General features: G+C 38.3%; 1 protein-coding gene and 1 pseudogene across 1 annotated transcript in view; both read right to left on the bottom strand.

Moving 5' to 3' along the window:
* The window catches only part of PHLPP1 (PH domain and leucine rich repeat protein phosphatase 1), a 216,776-nt gene that overhangs the window by 185,356 nt on the left and 6,938 nt on the right, over positions 1-24,482 (bottom strand). The gene's annotated exons all lie outside the window — the stretch shown is intronic.
* LOC113912995 lies at positions 11,876-12,670 on the bottom strand (annotated as a pseudogene).

The following is a 24,482-nucleotide window of genomic DNA, read 5'->3' as shown; positions in this document are numbered from 1 at the left end:
ATCTCAGCAGAACTCTGAGAAAAACTATAAAAATATTAAGTGCTAGGTTTTCAAGACTGTAAAGGCTTTTTCCTCTACGTATGTAAAATAAAGCAGTTATACTAATGATCACAAAACAGTAAGTAGAGTGCGTGCGTGCGTGCGTGCGTGTGTGTGTGTGTAGGAAAGGGGAAGGGAAAGAGGTAGAAGACGGATGACAGTGGGAAGGGAGAGAAATTACACTAGACTTGTCTAAGACTGTAAACTATAAGCCCCATGAGGATGTGAACCACTTCTGTCTCATTCACTACTACATCCCCAGTCAACTCACGTCTGCACACGGTGGCAATCAACACACCGTTTGCCAAAAGAAAGAAGTTGGAAGACAGGTATTATGGGCTGAACTGTGTGCCCCCGTAATTCACATGTTGAAGCCTTAGCCCTCCAGTACCTCTGAATGTGACTGTATATGGAGATAGGACCTTTAAAAGGATGATTAAGTTAAAATGAGGCCTTGGGGTAGGCCTTAATCCAATCTGACTAGTGTCCTTATAAGAGGAAACTCGGGCACACAAAGGGACACCAGGGTTCCAAGTGCACAGAGGAGGGGTCTTGTGAGGACACAGCAAGAAGATAGCCATCTGCAAGCCAAAAAGAGGGGCGTCAGGAGAAACCAATCCTGGCAACCCCCTGATCTTGGACTTCTCCAAGAACTGTGAGAAAAAAAAAACACTGCTGTAGTTTACTCCTGCAGCCTGTGGTATTCTGTGATGGCAGCCCTGAGAAACTAATACAACGGGAAAAAGGGAAACCGGGAAGGAAAGAGTAAAATTGAAAGGAAGAAGCTGATTAACCAAAATATTAAGTGTTATCTCTAAGTTTCCAGAAATTTAACTCTTTCTCCTATATACTTTTCCAAAGTACAACAAATATTCTTTTGACAAGAAATATGTACCTTTTTTTTTTTAATAATTGGGGGTGGGGGGGTGGTAAGTCTGTCCTTTTCTCCAAACCCCAAGACGTTTGGAGTTTGATAATATGAGGCTGTAAAAACTTATATATTTATAGAGTACCGGTAAGCCTATGGGTAAATCTAAGCATGTGCTGACTAAATAAAAGTAATGTCTAATTTCAGAAGTAAAAAGTAAGAAAAAAAAAAGACCAGTTGAAAGTAACACCAAGGAACAGGAGAAAAGTTATCAGAGTTAAACTATTCTAAAGTCTTTGGGGTTTTGTTTTGTTTTTAAGAGATACTGCTTTGGAATGGCGATTAACTACAGACTTTTTAGGTCACATATTCAAGTCAAATATTTTAAGGTAACCACTAAAATAATAAAGCAAATATAAAGCTTCCAGATGAATAGAAAGTGAAAACTAAAGAAAACCCTACCAAGAAAAGAGAATATCAAACCTAAATAGGAGAGGGGAGTATAAAATTAAAATCAAATAAATGGACTGAAATATAAATAAACGGGCTTCATTCATAGATTCTCATATTAAATTTTAAGCCTACTATATGATGTTTAGAAGAAGGGCATAAATAGCAATACCGAAAGAACAAGGAAAGCTAGTGTGATCAATCAGTATCAAATAAAATATCCTTTAAGGAAAAGTCCCTTTTAGAAATAAAAGGTCACTAGATAACAATGAGAAAAAGATTCAGTCAACAAGATTAAAAATCTGAATTTACCTGCAATTTATCAACACAGTCTCAAAATACAGACAGCAAATATATGAATTAAAGTGGAAATTTGATGAATTCACAATCACTGAGAAACACTTTAACATATGGTCAATAGACTGAACACTCAAAAATTAGTAAGGCTACAGGAGATTTGAAAGACACAACCAACAAACATGACCTAATGAACATATATTACAGCCCAGCACCCAGCAATTAGAATATACCTGCTTCTCAAGCAGACCTGGAACAATGATAAAAAAAAACCCACCAGACCACAAAGTCAACCTCAACAAATCCCAATGAATCAGTATCATACAGGCACTTTCTCTGACAATTATGCCATAATTAGCAATAAATAACTCACAAAGAAAAAAAAATCACAATAAAATTACAAAATATTTAGAACTGAACTACATATCAATGAAAACTAAAGCACCTCATTAAAATTTGTGGGATACCACTAAAGTGGTATTAAAGAGATATTTATGGGCTCCCACAGACTGTGTGTGTGTGTGTGTGCGCGCGCGCGTGTCCCATTCAGATGTTGAAACCTAATCCCCAGTGTAATGATATTAGGAGGTGGGGCCTTTGGAGGTGATCAGATTATGAGGGTGGAGCCCTCATGAATGGGATTAGCACCCTAATAAAAGAGACCCAGAGAGCGCCCTCTCCCTTCAGACTTACAAGGATGTAAGAATTCAGCAGTCTCTAACTTGGAAGAGGGATCTCACCAGACCCCAGTCATGCTGGCAACCTGAACTATGAGAAATACATTTTTGTTATTTAGAAGCCACCCAATCGATGGTAGTTTGTTATAGCAGCCCAAACGGACTAAAAACTGGCCTTAGAAAAGAAAGACTGAAAATTAATTCACTAAGCATCTGACTTTAGTTAGGAATAAAATGAAACTCCTAAATAACTGATTGACAGAATTAAGAATAAGGGCATACATTAATTAAATATGGGGGGAAGGGAACATACGTTTCAGCAAAACTTAAGGCTGATTCTTTCAAAACCCAAATAATAGTTACAAATTTGTGGTTAGACCAACAATAAAGAGAAGGCACATACAAAGGAAACACTGCAAAAGTAGCAGAGATTTCAATAATGTTGGAAAAACAGACATAGAATATTTTCTAGAAAAATGTATCTTCCCAAAACTGACCCTAGAAGAATTAGAAAACCTGACTATAGCTATAACCATCAGATAAACTGAAACACCAGTTGAAAAGCTATAGGTCCAGAAGTTTAAACAAGTTCCACCAAACATTCAGGGAGCAAACAGGTAACTCCTATCTTATACAAACTGTTACAGAAAAAATTTAAAAAGGGATCATTCCCAATTTACCTTCTGAGGCCAGTATAACTTTGAAACCAAAATAGGAGAAAAACGGTTCAAAAAGGGAAGTTTAAGCTAATTCCACAGGTAAAACATAAATAAAATACTACTTAAAATATTAGCTAATAAAATTCACCAAGATAATTTAAGTTTCAAGAATTAATGGATCTTTTAATATTAGAAAAAACTAATACTAAATATATAATTTCATCACACTCCAGAGATTAAAGGGGGGAAAAAAGAACACCACAAAATCTCTACATACAGAAAAATAATAAAAATCCTTTCATGATTTTAAAAACAAACTTCTCATAACACTCTTAACCTTATAAAGTTTATCAACTAGTAACTTAAATGAAATTAAATGGCAAAATGAAATCCCTTTAAAGTAAGGAACAAAATGCAAGTAAGTTTCCTATCACCACCTTCTTTCAACACTGTATTGAAAGTCCTAGCCAGTGTGACAAGAAAAAGAAATATGTTTAAGACCCTAAAGAGGGCACCTGGGTGGCTCAGTTGGTTAAGCGACTGCCTTCGGCTCAGGTCATGATCCTGGAGTCCTGGGATTGAGTCCTGCATCGGGCTCCCTGCTCAGCGGGGAGTCTGCTTCTCCCTCTGACCTTCTTCCCTCTCATGCTCTCTCTCTACCATTCTCTCTCTCTCTCTCTCAATAAATAAAAAAAAAAAGACCCTAAAGAAATAATACCACCACTATTTGCAAGGTATACGGTTGACTACACAAAATAATTCAAAGAAATATAGAAACTATTAAAACCGACAACAAAAAACTAACAAAAACTCAGCAAGTTTGCTAGATTTAAGATCAAAACACAAAAATAAATTGCATTACTATACACCAGCAAACAATTTAAAAAAATTTAAATCCACCACCTATAATATGAAAAAATATAAGATATATAGGAATGAACATCACAAAGCATGTGCCAGGTTGCTGAGATCATAAGGTGTACACAGGTATGCATCTTAAAATAAAACCTACCTGTGAATCAAATACAGCAAAATGTTACATTCAACAAAGTTGGGTAATAGTAATACAGGTATTCTTTATATTATTCCCAACTTGTCTTCAGGCTCAAAGTAGCTCACAACAACAAAAAAATTTTAAAACAAAAAAGTACTGCAAAGCTAAAATCATTTGGGTAAAATCAAACTAAATTAATTGCTATTTAAAGCACATTTTCAAGTATTGTTCATCTTACAATTTTCAAAGGCTGTTACAGGCAATATGTACAAAGAAGAAAATCAAATTGCTTAAATAAAACGTAACTATTTAACAGCAGGGAAGTGTTAACATCTGAGAAAACCTCATTATAAAAAAGTCAGTTTTTCTTCCAACTATCTTCCTCTCCTTATTAATATATAACAATCCATTAAGCATGCACTACAATCTTCCCCTTGGAGGCCCAGAAATAGAGTCAGTGCTCAGCTATCTAGACTTAATACCTCTGACACAGCTCACTTGAAATGAGCACAGTATTTCAGCTTCAAATCTTCCATTTAAATCAGTTTTCCTCCAAATTGTAAAGAATCTTGTCATAATTTTCCTTTTATCTTTATGTAGAAAAGAAACATTGGCTAATATTTACTAACAGTAACTAATTTTTTAAAAACAGGTAACTAAAAGGGGCAAGAGTGACATGAAGAAGTTTTCTTTTAATCAGGAATTTCTCACAGATTTGGTCCAGTGATTATCATCATTTAAATGCTGAAGGTGCTTTGAAAAATGTAAAGCATTTTGTAAGTGCAGAGTGGTGATACTCCTGTTGTTGTTGCTATTTTTAAAATCAGTTACTCAAAAAAATAAAAATCCTCTAATTTCTTTCAACATTACAGTGCTTCCCTGTAATAATCAACCTTACCATGTGAAGGTACCAAATGTTTTCAGTAAGAGTTTATCATGTCTCCCACAAATGCCACTGAAGGACTGTAAAAACTGAAACTCCTTACTTATAATAGTACCACTTGTTCTTTTCAAGTCACAATAAAAAAATGTGCAAAATGAGCTAGATTTCTTAGTGACATGTCAGTTCATTGATAATTTAGGGTCATCCAAACTACATTTTCATATATTATCACTAAGAAATAAGAATTCAGACTGTGCTAGAACGTGCTACTGGTAACTTATATTTTTTTTTTTTTACTCATGAGAAATTAAATATTCTCCTGGAGTCAAAGTGTATAGAAACTAACCTTACTCACACTTTTATAAAAGGCTGTCAGTAAGCAAGGAAAAGTTCAGGCAGGCTTAACATAACCTCCCCCCCCAAAAAAAAAAAACAATTATAATTTTAAAAAATTTTTATGAAGTAGTCTCTATGCTCAACGTGGGGCTTGAACTCACAACCCTGAGATCAAGAGTCGCACACTCCACCTACTGAGCCAGCCAGGCACCCCCTCAATTATAATTTTTTAAGTATGTATTGTTATAACACAAATAAGATTAAACTCTAAAACATAAAATATCTTTCAAGTATTGTTTTTGGCAATATCCAAATGCCAGGTTTAAAAACTTTATCAAATTATACCAGCTACGCCTCCTAAACTACCCTCAAGTCTGTGAGCTCTGTCCATGTTGTACCCTTCCCTTTTTCACACTTGCTACATGTCCTTGTTAACACTGGACATAAACCAAAGGAAGAATTAAACTCCAAATTCTTAAGGCAAAACAGGGAAGTCCAGCTAGTATGTTCTCCAAGCACAAATAAATTTAAATCTCTTTCTGAGAAATCTATTGCTAACTTACATGTTATTAATGATAAACATCTGCACACCTATAGAGGTTTTTCTACACTGTACATACCACAATTACAGTCACTTTTGATAATGCATGCCAATGGAAGAAGAGAGGAACTAGCATCAATGAAATTTTGAACATGGATGTACATTACAAGATTTTTTCTCTTACTACGTTTTCTCCATTGAATAGTTTTGTTTACTGGTTCCTGTCCTCCGTCACTCATTCAACAAGAATTTACTGAGTACCTACCATGTGCCAAGCATTCTGTTAGATTCTAAAACTACAAACCCAATTTCTATGGGGGCATGAGAATAGATTCATACAACGCACTGAACAAGTCTTATGATAGAGCTACAAAGCACAATGGGAACATCAGCAGGCACTCTGACCATTTATCTGAATAAACATCAATTGTTAGACAGTAAAATAGCCCAAACACCAGCTGGAGCGAAACATGTAGCAAAAAATTAGAAGTAAACTACCATGCATAGATTTTAAGCAATACCACACAGAGGAAAGCAATTTCTATTGCCCTAAGTTGCAGTTCACTAACCTACCAGCCCACTGGGAACAGGCAGGAAACCATGTGAGGAGCACTTGGGGTAAAGGGAAAAAGAGAGACACCCTCTGAAGCAAGCTGCTGCCACTTATCAGCTATAACCTGGACATTGCCGCAGACAACTAGTATGCCCACATCTCGCGACTTTAAAAAAAAAAAAAAAAAATCTTGATTTTTATGTGAAACTTTACAATATTTAAATGATAGCAATTATTTTTAAAATATTTCAGGGGCACTCAGGTGGCTCAGTCAGTTAAGCGTCTGACTCTTGACCTCAGCCCGGGTCTTGATCTCAAGGTCATGAGTTCAAGCCCCACATGGAGCCTACTTAAAAAAAAAATTTCAGTGTCCACCAAACAAAACAGGTCTGTGAGCCACACATGGCCCAATGAGCACTAGTTTTGGACCTCCGTTATAAGTCCTCCAAAAGAAGATCCAACTTAACTCTCTTGATCAAGATAAACAGGGGTGCCTGGGTGGCTCAGTCAGTTAAGCATCTGCCTTCGGCTCAGGTCATGGTCCCAGGGACCATGGGATCAAGTCCTGCATTGGTCTCCCTGCTTAGTGGGAAGTCTGCTTCACCCTCTCCCTCTGTCCTCCCCCCGCAAAAACTCTCGCTCTCAAATAAATGAATAAAATCTTTATGGCAAAAAAAAAAGATAAAGTTAAACAAAACTCAAAAGGAAAAAAAATCAAAAGTATATACCCAAACTTTCAATACACTCCTGTTAACACCACAGAGATGTAATCCCAAAAATCTAAACTGTGGGAAACTCTAGAGGACAGATACCCTGTTTTTTCCAACAAGTAAATTACAAGGGAAAGAGGAGAGGGCGAGGCTGAAGGGGAAAAGAGAGAAGGGAAATCTAAAATTAAAGAAATGTAAACAAACAAACCAATCACAAGATATTGACATTTCAATCATAATTCAAATTAAAAATTTGAACACTGATTAGATATTTGTTGAAAAACAGGAATATTAATTTTTTTAAACAAAATTAGTGTCATGGTTGTTTTTAAAAGAGTGCTATACTTTAGAGATACTTCAGTTGAGATACTTATAGATGAAATGAAAGGACGTCTAGGATCTGCTTCAAAATAATCTAGGCAGGAGAGACTCATGATAAAACAAGATTGGCCCTGAGTAGGTAATTGTTGATGCCAGCCAGGCAATAAGTATACAAAGCTTCATCACACTGTTTTGCCTACATTTTTGTTTTTTTTGAGAGAGAGAGAGAGAGAGAGAGAGTGGGGGGGGGGGTAGAGGAAGAGAGAGAGAATCTAAAGCAAGCTCACGCCTAGCACAGAGCCCATCAGGGGCTCGATCTCATGACCCTGAAATCATGACATGAAATTCTGCATACTTTTCAAAATGTTTTTGAAATTTCCCTAACAACAAAAAAAATCCTAAAATAAAAAAACTTTTACCTGCTTCCTGTTTTACTAACACTTACTATCTCATCAAAAACTAGGAAAATAATGCAAAATATAAAGACAACCAAGAGAAGAAAAAAAAAAAAGGAGAAAGTAATAGTTTCACTAATACCTATAAAGAAACTAATGAACCTGCCCTTAACTGAAAATTTGACTTTGTGGACAAATGACACCAGGACCTCTCTCATTTATGGATAAAAAGTGTACAAAAAAGAGATCCAATGGTATAATCTCATTGAATGTCTTCCTGAAAGAACATAAAAACTGTAATGCTGTATTCCAACTTCATTGAAATAGAAGTCAACTGCTAATGTGCCAAGAGAACACAGTGAATTTGTGTGTTTTTTTTAATTTCCTCCATCAAACATGCTTGATATTCAAGCATAGCTTATTATTGCTCGGGTTGAGTTAAGGGAAGTTGGGAGTGTACAACAGGGAATGTTTATATACTCATTTGATGAAGGGTACTAATTTTTCTTTTCTAAGAAAGGGAAAATTGAGTGGGTTGGGGGGGAGTAAAATAAAGCTTTCTGTAAAAATGAATGTGAGGCTGGTAAAAAGCCTTCGCCTTTATGCTCAGACCCTGGTCCCATGTAACTTGAGAGCATCGTGGGTTCTCAGTGCAGAGTCAGTGCAGCAGGGTAAGGAGCTAGGCGGCTATAGGGAAGGCTGGAAAGGGAAAGAAAAGCACCTGGAGGGAGTGTACATAGGAAAGAGAGAAAACTGGCTGTTCTTGGCGTATCCAGGATAGAAGGCTTAATACAGAAAAGACAGGGTTACTTTTATCTTCCTTTTATCCTCCCTACTGATAAGACAAAGGAAAGTTATAAAATGACAGTCATGACACCCATCGTAGAATGAGACAAAGCTAAATAACATTTGATAACCTAATGGTTTCCCATTATTCTTAAAATCAGGGCGCCTGGGTGGCTCAGTTGGTTAAGCGACTGCCTTCGGCTCAGGTCATGATCCTGGAGTCCTGGGATCGAGTCCCGCATCGGGCTCCCTGCTCAGCAGGGAGTCTGCTTCTCCCTCTGACCCTCTTCCCTCTCGTGCTCTCTCTCTCTCATTCTCTCTCTCTCAAATAAACAAATAAAATCTTAAAAAAAAAAAATCAATTCCAAAACACTAACTATAGCCTATAAGACCCTTGCAGCCAAACATAACCTAGAGTGCACACTGACATATTTTGTATTTAGTGGGGGGGTGGGGGAAGAGCTATGATGACCAAAGCACTCAACTTGCCAAAAGTTGACCCCAGACCACACATACCCAGATCTGGCCCTGACTATTCTCCAGCCTTGCCTCCTGATACTCTCAATCTCACTCACTGTACTACACTCACAGTGGTCCTTCCTCTAGGTCCTTAAACATGCTAGGCTCCCCCCTTCATGGCCTCCACATATACTATTTTCCTATTTGGAATGCTCTTCCACGTACCCTGTACCCCAAACCCTCAAACCACTATCGATCCTTCAGGTCTCAGCTTATCAACAAGGATTCACCGCTACAAAAAAAATATATTTTTCCTTAGTGGCACATGACACAATTATTTATATAGGTATGTGTTTGACAAGTCTCCTTGCTATAAAGTCACAAGGGCAAGGACTATGTCTGTCTTGTTAAAGATTAGCATGTAGTGGACACAGGTTCAAGAATTATTTGCAAGGAGGAAAGGAGGCAGTATCCTCTCTGTAGTATCTTGCTGTGCTCTGTTTTACGATCATCTATGTCCTTGTGCAATCTGGCTTAAGCTTCTATAAAAATGCAGAGGATCTGTCGGATTCATTTTCCCCCCAACCTTCAAAGTACCTCATGCCTTGGAAAGCAAGCACTCTGCAACTATTTGAATTGACTAAGTATAGGAGAAAAAAAAGAGTATCCCATAAAAAGTTTCGTGACATTGATCAGTGAATTTTGAACATAAACAAAACTTTGTGCCTACAACTGCCAACCCAATAAATATAAAGTTCCTGGGCAAGTTAAAAAAACAACAACAAAAAACATAAAAACTCTACTGCCATTCCACTGGGTCCTCCAAATCTGAAGCAATGATCCTTCTTTCTCCCAGTATTACTGCTGTTTGGCAATTCACCATATTTGATGTGAAGAGTTACGGTTCTCTCTCAAAAGTTTCTAACCTATTCCTCAAAACATCTTTATTAAAAATCTATAGAAACCAACTTTGTGACTGGAATATAAAATAACCAGATGACCTAGAGACTACAGTAAATATTTGGGCAATTACATTCTTAAGAACAACCGAACTGGAGAAACAAACTGAGGGTTCTAGAGGGGAGGGGGTGGGGGGATGGGTTAGCCTGGTGATGGGTATTAAAGAGGGCACGTTCTGCATGGAGCACTGGGTGTTATGCACAAACAATGAATCATGGAACACTACATCACAAACTAATGTGCAATGTATGGCGATTAACATAACATAATAAAATAAAATTAAAAAAAAAAAAGAACAACCGAACTGCTGGTTTTTCATTTGTTTCAATAACCACAATTTGGAATCTCAGCATCCAGCTTGAGTACTGAGCACAAAACACAAAATCAATGCTTGCTACAATTATCAAGAGAAAAAATAATAGGTCTGACATGGTTTCTTAACAATATTTATTATTTAACAATAATTGCCCCTACACAATTTGATTTATACCCATCTAATCTTATCATTTATCATGTCTTTATGCTCACTTTATAAACAGATTCAAGCCACAAGTCACTTTGAAAAATCTAGGAATGAAAAATGTGTCTTCAGAATCAGCTCTCATCTCTGCAAGTATAATCAATAGGTCATGAGGAAGGAAAAAAAAAAAAAACTATCTCAGAAGTTTTGTTACTCCACAAGTGATTTTATAAACAGAAAGGAAACAGGATATAACAGAAGGTACAATCCCTACCCTGTCATTTAGTAGTTCCAACATTTCTGAAGGTTTTTGACCATTATATCTATATACTTACCCTCCCCCCAACACACACACACACACACACACACACACACACACACACACACACACACACACTTTCTCACAGATTGGGAGGAAGGAGCCAAAACTGTGCAATAAAAACTGTGCAAAACAAAGCTACCCAATACAAGCACTTCCAAACTTATAAAACCGAGTTTGGCAATCATTTCCCGCATCTCTACTTCACAAACACCCCCCCAACCCCACCCAGTGCAGTAAGGTGCTTCAGAGTCGTCCAAGAAAGGAACACCCCACAGAAAAGTCAGCAGAGGTTGAAATCACGGGCATAAATTCCCAAAAGGGCATAGACTATGATTAGTTGGGTGATTTACTCAAGAAAAAGTATATTACAATAAATACCAAGAGTTGGTTTTTCCTTAACCTTCCAATTCATTAAGAAAATTGAGGCCCAGCTTCCTAAACTATCTCTTAAATAAATCTTTATCCTTACCCATCCTTCCTAATAGCCTCAAAGAAACAGCTGCCCTCTATCCACCCACAGCTAACTCTTTCATGGGGGCTCATGATATCATCCCTCTTATTTCCTTCAGGACTTTCTTTCATTTTTCCCTCTCCATTCATGCATCATCCTTAGCTTTTCCCGCTCTCTTTCCCTTCAGGTTAGAAATGATGTTCAAGTCTTTTCCTTCAGGGCCACTTCCATTCTTTCTACTGAGGCTTAACTTATAGTGAATAAAGCGCACAAACCATAAGGCTACATTCAATGTTTACACCCAGGAAACTAAAACTCAGAAAACCACAAAGAACATTATCAGCAGCAGATGGCTCAAGTCCCTGCCCATCAATATGCCCCCGAAAGGTAACAACTATTATGACATATCGCCAAAAACTAGTTTTGCCTGTTAACTGACCTTCATATAAATACAGTTGTATGGTAGGTCTCTTTTATTCTTTGTTCTTTCACTCAACATAATCCACTCCCACTTTTTAGAAATTTCTTTATTCTTACTTATTTTTATTAAGCACCAGCTTAATACTGCAGAACATTTCAAATCACCCTTCAACAACCCATTCTTCCCTCCCCCACCCAAATTCTTGATAAAGAGCTCTTCAAGTGAAGACACGCTCTCCTCTCTCTTCTGTATAAAATTTTATCAAATAAAGGCAAATAACTATGTACATCTTGCTGTAAAATGCTGCCCACGGCTGTGGAAAGTGTCTGCCCAGGCTCCTTTCACTGTCTAGGTCCTGAAAGACTCTTGTTCATGAACTGTCTCTTCACAAAGCAAGTCCACCACTTGCTAGGTTTATCATTCTCAGGGTCAAAAACTTTCTCACAAAGTCTCAGTCCGTCTCTTGTCTCCGCGGCTCTAAGTAGGCCCTCATTACCTCATCTTCCTGTTTGTTTGCAGGTTTGGCATAAATTGCATTAAGTGGAAAACCAGGCTCTCCAGGAATGGGAAAATTAGTGATTCCCAGCGTATACATTTCTTTTCCACCTTGGCTTTTGGAATTGCACTTTTGGAGTTTCTTAAGAGACACTAAGAAATGTAAAGAGTTATATATATCAAGGTTCTATCAGCTTCATTCTTAATCTCATAGTTTTCTTTTTTTTTTAAGATTTTATTTATTTATTTGACAGAGAGACACAGCGAGAGAGAGGGAACACAAGCAGGGGGAGTGGGAGAGGGAGAAGCAGGCTTCCCGCGGAGCGGGGAGCCCGGGCTTGATCCCAGGACCCTGGGATCATGACCTGAGCCGAAGGCAGACGCTTAACGACTGAGCCACCCAGGCGCCCCTTAATCTCATAGTTTTTGAAGACACTGGCCTTGAAGTAATAGATGGCTTCATCCACAATATCTGTATCTTTTGTCTCTCTAGGGGGAGGTCCTTTGAACTGACTTCTGATAGGCAACAGTGCCATGTTTCCAATGAGTCTGGTGTCAGGGTCCATGAGAGAAGAGTAGTAAGCACCCGGGTTTCAAACTAGACGAGGAGGCTGGGGTTTGAGCGTGGCACTTCTGGTCCACGGCCCAGCCTGCACTCCCACCTTTTAAATACAAGCATTCTTCAGAGTTGCTTCCTCGGACTGTCTTCACTCCACCCACTCAATCAAGCACTTTCATTCAATCCAAACACTTCACTGGCTGCCTAACATAGATGCTCCTTGAGCTCTCTCCAGAAATACCTGAATGTCCTTCAGGCACCTTAACTTTTACACATCCAAAATCTAAATTGCCATCTTCCCACCAACCTCCCCCCCCGCCCCTGCAAAGCCAATTCCTGCTCTTGTATTCTACCTGTTGGGCAATGGGATTACAGTCAATCAAACCAGAAACCTCCAAGTCATCCTGACACACAAACCCTGTCAGTCTTATGCACACTGTATCCCTGACATGGGATACAGTGACACAGCTTCCTGACCTGGAAGACATACTCAAATTAGTTCCGGAACGAATAATAAATCCTGAACTACTCCTTCCCCCCCACCGACATATAATCATTCAATAAGACCCAAGAATTCTACACTTTAAGGAATAGCAATTCCCATTCTGAAGTTCTTCATCTGCACTGACCTAATCCAGATCTTTCTCATCTAGTTCTCAGGTAGCACCTTGGCCCCATACCAGGAATGCCCTATCCCATCCACTCTTATTCCTAGTCTCCTCTTTCCAGTATTCAAAATCATCTTCCACCCACCCCAACTACAGAGACATGATTAGTTTCCTTTTTGGTACCACAACCACATTGTACAAACCTCAAAAGGGACACACTCTGTATTGCAATTCTTTCTTTCTCCCTACTAGGCTGAACTCCTTGAGGTGATTCTTTCTTTGGATCTCCAGCTCCTAACAGAGTGCTTTCAAATGTTAATGAAAGACGGCACTAAGGCAGTAACCAAGTCTCTAGCCACTCCTCTCCCATCCACCCTCCAGCTGGCTATCAGTTAACACCCTAGAATACAAACCTAACCATGTCACGCCCACATACTTAAAATGCTCACTAGCTCCCACTGCTTAGCAAGTCAAGTCCTTAGCACGGGAGGCCTTTCATCATCTGGCCCCAACCTCCTTTTCCATTTCACCTCCAACCACTTTAAACTCATCACCTGACACTTCACCATTGGAGCTACCCACCATTTCCTACCCACATGGTGCCCTTTCATTCGTGCTTTTCCTGACACACCCTTGTCATGCAGTTCTAGCCCCTCATTCACAAAGGGAATCCTTCCCATGGAGCTTTTCCAAGGCATTCCACTTCTAGAAGAGCTGCTTTATTGGGTTTCTGTGTTCCCTGAGCCCTCTGTAAATGCCTTCATTAAGGTATTTCAAGTTTTATTATAACTGTGTATGTAATTTACACACACACACACCAGATAGGAAAGCCTCGACATTCAAAAGGCATTCACCCTGAGCTTCATAAATTTAATATAAACATTATTTATACCTCTCCACTTTTGTCCATCGCCATAGCCAGCACTAGCATTTATTTTAAATGCGAAAAAAATGAGTCATAAGGAAACCAAGTAAATAAATAATGTTTATATCACCTTCCTGAGAGTTACTGCACATACTGTAAGCAGAAGGCAACAGAGCTCCACTGAGCTCTGGAAGCTGGATGGTGAGCCAGGTGCATTTGCCAGCTAAACGGATGGCTTTAGTCAGTTTAACATGTACTACGCCATTTCACGTTCATCCTCCGCAAAATCAGTCCTCAACTGATAAATATTTGTAAATATTAAGAAGATACACTTTCATTCATTCTCGTATCACCAACCCCTAACTCTAGCACCTGCTCCTTGAACTTTACTGAACTAGTGATATGAACTACTTTCATGAACTGACCCACAATTCTCTCAACACTCAAGCTGCACACATGTCATCTTTGAGCTTCTTTCATCAAAATGGCCAGTTAGCTACTGAGTCCTGGGATAACATCTTCACAGGTCTCCTTTTCTCCCTCCACTGCTCTAATTTAGGCCCTCAGTATCTCACTAAGCCACACAAGCTCCGAATGATTTCTTTCCTTCAATTCTAATCTCTCCCACTCCCAATTCATCCAATGCTATCCCTTCTTAAAGTGCACTGTGCAGCTGAATCAACCTGAGAATTTTCTAAGTCTGAGGTGGGGCCTGAGATTCTACATTTCTAACATGCTCCTGGGAGATGCTGATGATGCTACTCCACAGACCACATCTCAAGGAGCAAAGCTCCACTCAACATTATCCTGGAATAATGCTTACCTAGTAAGCAGTCAACAGGCAAAGGCCAGATGACCGTCAATCAGGAAAGCACAGATTTCTGTGCTAGGTAGGAAACTGGACTAGATGCCCTTGGTCCCTTCCAATGCTCAGATTCTATGCCCTCCCCCTCACATATCCACACAGTTGTCACCCATTTTATACCTGTGGAGCCTGGCAAAGCTATAATCTAGCAGGTATTTCTTCAATTATCACATTTATCAGAATCTGATTTAGTAACTATCCACAGACAACTCAGGTTGAGCCTACTCCAGTATCACAAATGTTTCTAAAAGATAAAGACGACACTGTACAAAGGGATAAGTATAGTTGTGCTCATGATGGTACCTTAAAGATAAATGAACAACACAACTTTCCTTTATCCATCAGTATTATTTGGAGGTTGAAGCCACTGGGGTTAAGCTGCCCGTTTCTTAGAACCAAGACGGCTGTCAACCATTTTTGTTTTATTGCTTGGTTGTGGGGAGGGGGTGAAGGTGGGAGATGTGACATACATCTCCAGAAGCAGGAAGCAATGACAGCTCCCAATTCTCTATTAGCAGCCACAAGCTGATTCAGGATATAAAACAAGCATTCTGACTGTATTAACTACAAAACAAGCCCTAGTTTCAGAAATGGACTTTTATGTGGTATCTTCAGAATGACGTTATCTCCTTAAGTAGTTCCAACGTATCTGTTTACAGAACTTTTGTCATCATGTATTTATTAATGAGACAATACCATTCAGATTGTGGTTAAAAACACCAAGTCACTCTTACACCTTGGTTATAGAGCAAGGGATTTGAAGTGTCTGCTTCAAAATCACAAGGACCAGTAACTACTCTCCTTATGATTACACTGGTGCTAGCATTTGTTACTACCCCCCATAAAATCAGCTTGTCGGGGGCGCCTGGGTGGCTCAGTCGTTAAGCGTCTGCCTTCGGCTCAGGTCACGATCCCAGGGTCCTGGGATCGGGCCCCGCATCGGGCTCCCTGCTCCGCGGGAAGCCTGCTTCTCCCTCTCCCACTCCCCCTGCTCGTGTTCCCTCTCTCACTGTGTCTCTCTCTGTCAAATAAATAAATAAAATCTTAAAAAAAAAAATCAGCTTGTCGAGTGTTGATATAACTCTAATGAGTTAACTTAAGTCTCTGTAAAAATTAGTCACTGAGGGCAAAAAGGTGCTAGTAACAGTGGAAAATACACACTGGCAGGTGATTAACCTCAATGTTGATCAGTATGAAGGAGAAGCATTTTCATTTGAATTAGAAACATGATTTATTTTAATCAGACAGGATCTGAATAACTTTTTTTTTACCATGCTGTTTGTCATAATTTAAAAACAAAAAAGTAAAATGAAGATCTTTTTTCCAGTGTTGCCATTCACATTACTACACAAGACAATATTTCACGGAGACATTTGCCTCCTATTTAAAACAAAAACGAAACAAAATTTTAACAGGCCATTAGTAAAGATTTAACTTGCCATATGTGTAGTACAAGCTTTCCAACCATGGATTAAAAAGCTAATATGTTGCTTTTGTTTAAATGAACACTCAAGAACTGCGTCTCCTCCTGGCCCAACAAGAAGTCTTCTTCATCAGTGAAGATTGAAACACTAGATGAGCACAGTTAAAAATAAAATTTCCAGATTATGACCAACTCATCATTGTCCAAATTTTACATTACTGCAGTCTACATGTCACTAAATTACTTTTTTTAAAGATTTTATGTATTTATTTGACAGAGAGAGACAGAGAGAGAGAGGGAACACAAGCAGGGGGAGTGGGAGAGGGAGAAGCAAGCTTCCTGTGGAGCAGGGAGCCCGACGTGGGGCTCGATCCCAGGACCCTGAGATCATGACCTGAGCCAAAGGCAGACGCTTAATGACTGAGCCACCCAGGTGCCCCCATATGTAACAAAATTAAAAGAAATTAACTGCCTCCAGAAGATAAACACATTTCCCATAACTCTCATAAATCTGAGGAATGAAAAACCCTCATAGGCCTTATAAAAAGAAATAAGAGAACGTCTTTCAAATGTATGGCAGGACCCTGACACCAGGCTTCAGGGCAACATGGAGCATACATACATTTGCATTTTCTTTTCAAGAAAGCAAAGTTAGGGGCGCCTGGGTGGCTCAGATGGTTAAGCATCTGCCTTTGGCTCAGGTCATGATCTCGGGGTCCTGGGGTTGAGCCTGTGTTGGGCTCCCTGCTCAGTACAGAGTATGCTCCTCCCTCTCCCCCTCCCCTCCACTCATGCTCTCTCAAATGAATAAATAAAAACCTTTTAAAAAAAAGCAAAATTAATAATTGCTTAATCCAGAATTTAGACCCTCACAAGTTGTGATACCACATGGAGCCCAAATGATTCAAGTAGATAAAAAGGCCTAGATGCCTAGATAGAAGGGTACTTCATAAATCTTAAAGGATGGAGCTGGAATTGCTACTCCTAAACTGGGTCTGACTGGATTTGAACTCGTAATTTATGGTTGCTCCTCAAACAATTCAGGATCCCAGATTTAAGGCAAGAGTCTACTCCTTCTGGTCCCTCAAGTCTTGGCTCCGGGGCCTCCTGGGGATTCACACCATTGCTACGACAGTCATCTGTGAACCCTGCCTCTATTGGGACACTTTTCACCTTGGTATAAAAATGATGGCTTGCCTGCTTTTTCCACAAACATGCCCTCAAAATTATAAGTATGTCAAGGGATCCTAGAAAATTCAAATTAGTCATCTTTGAATCAAAAGCACCTTTGACATAATAGATACAATAACTGATGGATAGACAGATGAAAGTATACTGTCTGCCACTGTCACTGAGCAACTGTATGTCCCATTTTCCTTAATGAGCCCTAATTAACTCTAATTAACATTTGTGGCAATTTACTGTTGCTAAGAATAATAAAACCACACTACATTTGTGTAACATCTCACAGTTTACAAAGCATTTCCACATATATCATCAAATCTGAACCTCCCAAAGTTCTTTGAGACAGAATAATTTTATCACTTCTCTCCTTCCCTCTCTCTCATGAGGCTTAAGGAGGTTCAGAGGCTCATTCTAGGTCTCACATCAAGTAAAGAAGCCCACAGTCAAGTCTAGGTGTCCAGGTCCTCCATCAACGAATGCTCTTTCTACCCTAAGCCCAGGGCTTGGTTTATAACAACCGGTACGACTGTGCCAGGCACTTTCACACATTTCATTTGATCTTCTCAACAACCTTGTAGAACACAAAAGCATGAACTATTTCAACAGAGAAGGAGGGGTGCCTGGGTGGCTCAGCTGGTGGACAGTCTGACTCCTGGTTTCGGCTGGGGTCGTGATTTCGAACCCAGAGTCAGGCTCCGCGCTGGGCAGGGAGTCAGCTTGGGATTCTCTCTGTCTGCCCCTCCCTCTCTCTCTCTCTCAAATAAGTAAATAAATCTTGCGGCGCCTGGGTGGCTCAGTCGATTAAGCGTCTGCCTTCGGCTCGGGTCATGATCCCAGGGTCCTGGGACTGAGCTCCATATGGGGTTCCCTGCTCAGCAGAGAGTCTGCTTCTCCTTCTGCCCCTCCTCATCCCTGCCCCTGCTCGAATTCACTTGCTCTCTTTCTCCAATAAATAAAGAAAATCTTAAAATAAAATAATAAATCTTAGAAAAAAAAAAAAACCAGAAGGAAAGAAGCAAATAGAGCTCCAGGGGCAGTGGCAGATAGAGAACTCAAGTCCATGCCTTAACTACTTCAAAATCTATGCTTCCCAAATGCTGATATGCCCAAACTGGCCCCAGAAGGTTATTAGAGATAAGTTCTCCACATTCAGCAAAAGAAGGTGGATACTAACTAGTTGACTGTGGTGTCAGATGCCTGGACCTGAGTTCTGTCTGTGCCTTACTCACTGTACCAACTGTACAAATCCAGATGAGTTACTCTACTGCTCTGGAACTCACTCCCTCCATCTGTAATACTAGGGTAATAATATGGTCTATCTCACAGGATTGTTATGAGGCTCAAATTAGCTAATATATATAAAGCACTTAAAACACTGCCTAGCATGCAGCAAGGGTGATATAAATGTTTGCTAAATAACAAAATATTACTCAATTTCTTGAACATTATATATAGGGAGTTTTTGCACTTGTTTCTTCAAATTAAAAAAAAATGCCATCTAGTTTGTCATTGTGGAAGAAATGTTACTTGTCAACACCTAAATAAGTCTGGCAACTGCATCTTTATTTCTTCTAGTATTTTAGGGCAATGGGTCTGGAGATTTTCCCTGTCCAAGTGTTAATGGATTCAAGCCTAGAATCTATTCCAGCTAAGATAATTTGGAACTTAGGCAAATACAACTAAAAGCCTACAGAAGAGAATCCCAGTTCTCTACCAAAGAGGGTCTAATAAGGCCATGAAATGCAACAGTAGTACAATTTTTGTCTTGTGGTCACATAATTAACAACTGGTCACTAGTTCTGCCTACCAACGGTGGCAGATGCTCTAACCTGACTTCTCTAGGTTTGACATCTAGGACTCTATACCTCCCAACCCCCCACTAAAACTACTTCATCTTTTCTGGGAGTTCATTTACCTATAGCACTAAAGCACCATCAGTACCATTAGCACACTGGTCCCATTTCACAATTTTCAGCTATCTCAGAGTTATTTTGCATTATATTCTTATCACAATTCATGGCTACACACAGAAACCCCTTCTCAGGTCAACTAAGAAAACCTCAAAGCACTACTAGCAGAGTTATTACTGATCTTGATAGGCATGTTAGTCTTCATTTTTCTATATTCAAAAGATAAATCATGTGTGCTTCATGGTGACCTTCAGAGTTGTCCCCAAAAATTCTTTAGAAGGAGAAAAAAGGAATCTCTTCAGCATAAATAAGCAGCTAAATGATGCCTAATGCAACATATATATACATATGTGTGTATCTATACATATATATATATATATATATATATATATCAGCATTTTATACTCCAGCTAACCCCATGCCCACCCTAGCTACTTCAGGATGACAAAGCATCCACAGGAAAAAATGGTAATACATCCATATTCCAGAAGTACATGAGTTGCCATCCTAAAAGTAATGGTCACAGACTGCTATTGAGAAATTAGGGAGCAAAAAAGAAACGTAGTGGAAAGCAGATAAAGATCCCTCCCTTTCTCCCTATTTTCCTGAACAAATTCAAAATAGCTACTAAACCTATATTATTCTATATCATAGATTTTAATCTCTTATCAGTTAAAAAAAAAGACAAACTAAGGAAACTGGCATTTTATATCAGTGAAGAAATAACTCAATTATCCAATAAAAAGTATTAACACAATTTGTTCTTTCCTACTTCCTATGTTTCTTAAACAATAGATTAAAATTTTCAGCATAAAGAAAAAAACAACTGTAAGATACCACAGGAAAATACAGGAAATTTCATTTTTTAAACCTGGGATAGGGAGTCTTGACATAAATGTGTAACGGATAAAGAAAATATTAGTGACTTGCAAAATAAAGCTAGTTTCCCTAAACAAACCCCTAAAACAAATCTATAAACCAGTAGGAAAAACCAAATATCAAAAAATGAGCAAGTGATATGAATAGATATGAACAGGCCATTCACAATAAGTTACCAATTAAGATGTGAAAAAAAAATGCTCCACATAATTAAGAACTGCAATTTTTTTTTAAATCAAGATTTTTTTTCTCCCAAGCCTACTTACCCCACCCCACTCCTTCCCGTCCCATCCATAAATAGGACTACCACCTCCCATTAACATCCTGCTTTAACACTCAATGGAGAACACATGTGTGGGGTGTGTATAAGAGAACAAGTGTCCTTCAATTATAGCAGTGTTTACTTCTTCCCATAAGGAGAGATCCTTATTACATACAACTGAATGTCAGCTGCCCCCAGCCATACCACCTCTCCAAGAGACCATCAAGAGAAATTTCTCCCCTGTTTCAGCATCTGGAGTACATATTCTGCATGTCAGATACAATGTATTTTTACCCTTTTCTACTTCTGCACTTTAAAAAGTTCCCTTCCTCATATTAAAAATGAGCAGTCATCTTTGAGGAATTAATTGACTCAGTAGATTAACTTCCCTATAAGGAAAGTTAAAACTTTTGCTTAAGGTAAATGACTAAATTAAAACAGAGCCTAATATAGAAGGGAATCTCTCTCACAACCCTAAAAATATTCACAAACTGCCTTTTTGCTAAAGGGGCAGAAATTTCTTTTTCTCTCTCTCTCTCTCTCCCTCCTTCTACCTCTCTTTTAGGGAGAGAGAGGAGATATTCAAAACAGTAGCAGATTTCAAGATAAAAGACTTCCAAAGCCAACAAACAACAAAAGCCCAAAGATTACTGAAGCCAGTTTATTTTTTTATATTACGCAAAAGTAGAACTGTGCATGTGTGCGTACGTAAGCTACGTGCATCTCATCATGAGACATCTTCAAAAAAAAACTGAAATAAAGAATATAATGAATACTGAATCTTTTTAACAAACGAGTTTGAAAGAATTTTTTTTCAAAATCTATTTTTAAATGTTTCTCCCAAATATTTTTTAAAAGGCAATGATTTCTTTTTACAACATTTCCATTCTAACAATTTCAAGTTCAAAGTACTAGATGAATCATCATTGGTTTTTCTGATTTTCTAGTACTGCAACTCCTCTCAGCCGTCTGTCAACTTTAAAGTTCTGTCATTAAATCCCCCAAAGGGTAACATCACTGATGAAATCTAGTTTCCCTCTATGCAATTAAGATCCCCAACTGTTCCATCAGAAGCCCCTCCTTACAACTGTCCGTGATATGCAACCTCCCAAAAGCACTGATTAGAATGAAATGAAACTGGAAACATCTTGAAGTCACAGAGAAACCACCAAATGTGTGACATACACTCCATTTTTTTTAAACTTTCTTTCTGAATATGAAATATAAGGAGGATCCAAAGATAAGTTTATAAGTTCACAGTGTGGTGAAAAAAAGAACAATGGACAGATAATCCAAATCATGGGTGCTACTCCTAACTCGGAGACTGACTTGATCAATGATCTTAGACCAGATACTTAACCTCTATAGGCTTGCTTTCCTCATCTATAAAAATACAGATGTTGGGATCTCTGTGGGATCCTTAATTCTATCATTTAACCAAATTAACAATAAAAAAATTTCATTTTCTTTAAGTGCTTTTTCTCCCGAGACTCTAGGCACAAGGAGATACGCACACAGCTCATCAAGAATTAAAACTAAAGAACTAGGAAGTTTTGCATATTTGAATACCTCCAACAGAGTTACCATTACAGTAAACTTGATAAACTAAATTCTGAAAGGATCTTGCTTTATACGTCAACTTAAGAAAAACCTCTTAACTTTAAAAAGGATATATTTCTTTAAATTCGTCTCTAGCGCACTGAGGTCTACACTGAGAAGTAGGGCTGGCTGGAAGAGGGTGAATCAAACATTACCTATACTGTCATTAGTCTGAATCTATACCAAAAAGCTGATCTACTCTGGTTGTCAACCTCAGGCTATCTTGCGTATACGAGGGCCAAGTCCATTCCTTTCTCCCTGTGAAAATGCAGGGGATTTGACTCTTTTAAACCCATAGACGGGTCTTACAAAACTTAAAACAATTACAACTTTTAGTCTGTCTAATGGGGAGGAAAGGTTCTCCAATGGAGCCCCAGAATGTTAAGAGTTGAAAGCATCTTAGACTTATTCCACTCCAAGCTCATCACTTTACTGACCAGGAAAGCAATGCCCAGGAGAAATTAAAATGAACACCCAAAGTCATGCCAAGTTGCCCAGCTTTCAGACTAATTTCCTTAAACTACACACCATTTTTCCTCAAAGTGTGAGATAAAACCATGTAATTTTTTCCCCAAAGTTATTCTAAAAAACAAAACAAACAAACATACAAAACACCAACGAAGGTTACTCTCACCTGACCCCAGGACACATCAGAGAAACTCAAAAACCGTAAGGTAGCACCCATACAGGACTAAGATACAGCCAGACAAGCTCTCAAAATATATGGATGGGAACAAAGACAGAATTCCGTAGGAATAAATTTCTCATAAATGACAAGGTAAAAAAATAAACTGGTTCTATGCATAAAATTTCACTCTTTGGACCACGTGTCAGGAGTGAACTGATTGTAAAATCCAAATAATTATTGAACAGGCAAGGAAAAAAGTAGAGATCATACTTTCACTGTATTTAAAAACATGCCTCATAGTTGAAAAGCCCAAATATTCTAACATATAAGGCAGCTATATGACAAGATTCATTCTCTAACTTCTTTTCACCAGATGCAGGAGCCAGTAGAAATAGACAGCAACAAATACAAAACTCTTCCGGCTTGAAAAGAATGCAAAAGAAAAAAAACTAAAAAGAATAATCAACCAATTAAAATCCTCTCAAACCTCAAATTTCTAATTAGATTTTTCTCTCCTTATTAAAATGGTCTAAAACAAAATTATTTCAGGTTTTGTTCAGTCTTCAACTGAATGCCTTCATATAACTGGAAATGAGACTAATTTTAGCAAGCTTCATTTGGGAAAGTATATGCCAAAAATTCTGAATTTTTTTGTCTTTTGCTAAAATATTGACATTTAGAAACTTATAAAAAAAACTTATAAAAACGTGTACAACCTACGAATAGACTTTTCCACTCCTTTTCTAATAGAACTTCTAGGTTCCAAACTCAGAAGCTCCTGGACTTGTACCTGAACAAGATACTTTATCATTATATACATCTTACGATGTACTAAAGCATTGTAAGATGCTCAAATATAAAAATATAACAGGGAAAAAATTATTTCAGCAAGAACTTGGCGTTCTGGGACGGTTATGCTTTGTTTCATTAAACATACTAAAAGGTATTCCAGGCATATATTATATACGAAATATATAACAAAACCATTCCACCTCTAAATCAAAGTATAATGACACTTCAGTAATGTAGTAACTGTCATTATGCTTGATTCAAAGGTACACTATGCAACCTAGAAGAGTTGCTATTTCACAGTTAACCAAATATCCTAATGTCTTTTAATTAGAATATCTATTAAAGTCTATTCTTTCCAGATCTCTGAGTTTAAAATTTATCAAAATCTCCCAAAGCCTAGAGTTGAAGCTTCATACAAATCAAAACCCAACCCGTCACAAAGACTTAGGTTATAAATACCTAATATGTCTAAAGAATCCACGTGGTCAATTTTTTTGGTTTTAATTAAACTATCTTCAGAAAACCGAAGGTAAGTATTAAAAAAAGGGCTTGCCCGAGAAGCACAGGGACATGAGGCCAGATTCAAAACCCCTCATTACCAGTGTCACACCAGATGCCTGGGATTAAAGGGGTGGAGTGGGTTTTAGAAGGTGGGAATTTTTTTTTTTTTTAAGGCTTCATTTTCCCAGACATTTTGATAACTTCTTTCTCTTATTCAAAATGTCAGGCATTTTTAAAGGAAAAGCTTTTCTACTGAGCGGCTTCAGGATCTCCTGACTCTCACAATACAATTAAACCCTTCTCCTGCCCAGATAGACTGAACTGTGTTC

This window comes from Zalophus californianus, chromosome 14 (assembly GCF_009762305.2).
Source record: "Zalophus californianus isolate mZalCal1 chromosome 14, mZalCal1.pri.v2, whole genome shotgun sequence".
Lineage (NCBI taxonomy): Eukaryota > Metazoa > Chordata > Mammalia > Carnivora > Otariidae > Zalophus > Zalophus californianus.
Note: the sequence above shows the minus strand (reverse complement) of the source record. Positions and strands in the feature narration are given on the sequence as shown.